Below are 2827 nucleotides of genomic sequence, written 5' to 3'. Positions count from 1 at the left end.
TCAAGGTTGACAGGTTGTATCATGTGTTGCAATTCATAAAACAACAGTTGACCTTAACACTTTTGTATAACAACCAGATTCCTACCAGATTGACAGCTCTAGTCGAGACTTTCCCATTGATGGAGATGCAGTGCTGTCGTGCTGTAATTCATTGCTGTTGGGCAGAAAACTTTCACCTCCATATTTCATCTTGTATTTCAACTTGTATTTTTTCATGAATTGATGCCCTACTTCATAATACAAGAGTGTCACACAAAAGTTTTGAAAATGGCAGACCTACAAGCTCAACACATTGTGACCTTGTAGATCGTCTATTTTCACCACTAATTACAATAATAATGGAATGGTTTTAGACGTACAAGACTTTTTAGTAACTCCAACATGGGTCAATATGACAACACATTACACTTGCTGCCCAGACAAACATACCTGCATGTTCTACATTTAACAATAACACACACATAAGCTAATGTATTGACGTTAGCGCCACCAAGCTAACTGTAGCCTGACGTTAGCAGACCATTTGCTCCAAGAGTAACGTGGAAAACTTTAAGCTCACTATGAAATTTATCACAAGCCGATTGTCGAGTAACATTGTATGACATCAGTGAATTAATAGTCAATTGTGTGTCTGTGAGAGAGAAAAAGAGAGGATGCAGCAGCGTTGTTGATACTGTTTTAGCTTTTGACAAACAGATTAGATGCACAATAGGCAGAAATAAAAGAGACTGAACAAACAGCTCACCTGAAAGAAAGAAGACACTCAGTAACATGTTGACTGTCACCACATTCACACACAGGGCTGCCATGACACTCATCTCCTAGACTGGAAACAAAGATAAAGACCATGTTACATTCACAGATTTGAATAAAACATTGTTTTTTAACATCTTTGTCTTTACAGAATTTATCGTATGATGAATTTAAATGAATAAATTAAAATCTTAATAACTCCACATTACTCTAAGACAGAAATTAAAATATATCAGGTGCTTCCTCTCAGGTTAAAATGTTTAAATATGAAAATCAGTAATAGTTTTCTTACCAAATGAATCTGCAGCTGTAAGACAAACGTCTCTTCTCTGTTTAGGTGTTGTGATGTAAAAGCAAATGTCCAAACTTCTCTTGGTTTTGTTCTACTGCTGATAGATGTCACATGACTGAAATGAGCTAAAAATACAAGAAGTCTTTATCCTTCCTGCTTGAGCTCTGTGAGTGAGGAAGTCGCCTTTTAGAGACATCTTGAGCTCATCATGGTGTGAATGATTCATTTATTCTAAAAGATGATATTCATCACTCACTGTCATTTACTTTATTAAAATACGTTATCACCAATTGTGTACTGATGATAGAATCTGCCACAAAGTCACCAACACCCATAGACATGTGAGGCTCAGTAGGTGGAGGAGGTTGTTCACAAACTGCTGGATGGAAATCAGCTTCAGGAGTTGTTGTTGCTGGATCCACAGAGAAAGCATTGAGTGTAAATTTCTGGTCAAGTCAGTAAGTTTGTGTTATACTGTAGGCGTGCTAAACATCCTGCAGGGGTGTTGTTTGAGCTTTGTTATAGCAGCTGCTTACACGTGGATGAAACATAGGAAAGTTGGTCCAAGAGTTTTTAGTGCCTGATACGACCTCCTTCGTAACTTTATCTGTTTTTATTAGACAAGCTTTGGTAAAAACACTCTGAGATCCTTTGTACTGTCAAAGATAGTGGGTATTGTGTAGTACTAGTTCCGCTGAGCATTCAGCACCATCATCTCACAGCAGCTAATGAGGAAGCAGTTGCGTATAACAGAATGTTATTTCCGGTGAAAAACGTCAGAGAACAGTTAGCAACACCCACACTACACCGCAGTCCCTCCCGTGTAGCTTTAGACTTACCCCATTTCTTTTTTTATTATTCTTCCCTCAACATTATTCAAACAAACTCACACAAGATTTACAATCTACCTACTGTGACAGCCCGTTAACCTGTCTGTCTCTCTCACTGCAGTTTTCCACTAGTAGACCTGGCTGAAGTGGGCCGTCCAGAATATTCCACACCTCTGGCTGTGGTCTAACCTTTACCTCTATGGTAGTATTACTTTTCTTTGGTGCAAGTTGTTTTGGTATATCCGATGGTTTGAAAATTTTGTAACAGCTAATGCACTGCCATAGTGTTATGGCCTCGGCCATTTTGTGTAGCTGCTGTGTTCCTCCCTTCCCCAGGTTCTCCCTCCCTGTTCCTCTCCCACGTCGTCAGGGAAATCCTCTCCACCTGGGCTGCAGCCTATATAGATGAGGTCTTCACAAGGTGGCTGTTCTCTTTTTCCTCTGTCCTGGACGGCTGGTGCCACCTGGGCACCCCAGCGGTCTGTTTGGTTTTGTTCTTTTGTTATCCTTTGTCTGCAATTAATTTGAGTTTGTACAATACATTTTCACTTAATTGCACCGGTCGCTGTGTGGTCCTCCGTCTTTAGTTATGCTCTTGAACGAGCAGGGCATCACAGTAGTATCAATATAAGATTATGTAAGGCAGCATGATAAATTTCTATAGTTTAGCAACAGTATAAAGTAGTTAAAATAACCTTAATCAGTTGTAGCAAAATGCAACATATACAATGTAGCAGTAATAAACCAGCAGATATTGGTAAAATACTGATAAGGGCAAAGTTACTGCACAGTGAGTCTTGCACAACTGCTTATATGTCATCTAAAGGAACATGTAATTAAGATACAGTTTGTTACAGGTAGAAATGTATACTTAAATAAGTTGCAAGCAAGTTGTAAGCATCTGGAAGACAATTTTATTTGTTTGTCTTTTCCATAGGACACAGAGGTATCC

General features: G+C 39.0%; 1 long non-coding RNA gene across 1 annotated transcript; it reads right to left on the bottom strand.

The window, feature by feature from the left end:
- Positions 1 to 1091, bottom strand: LOC125024453. The gene is made up of 3 exons (XR_007114756.1): positions 1046 to 1091; positions 746 to 826; positions 1 to 154 (listed from the first exon to the last, which is right to left on the bottom strand). It is a non-coding gene; the product is annotated as an uncharacterized LOC125024453 (long non-coding RNA).
- Positions 1092 to 2827: the final 1736 nt, after the last annotated feature.

Source organism: Mugil cephalus, chromosome 18 (genome assembly GCF_022458985.1).
Source record: "Mugil cephalus isolate CIBA_MC_2020 chromosome 18, CIBA_Mcephalus_1.1, whole genome shotgun sequence".
In the NCBI taxonomy this organism is placed as follows: Eukaryota; Metazoa; Chordata; class Actinopteri; order Mugiliformes; family Mugilidae; genus Mugil; species Mugil cephalus.
Note: the sequence above shows the minus strand (reverse complement) of the source record. Positions and strands in the feature narration are given on the sequence as shown.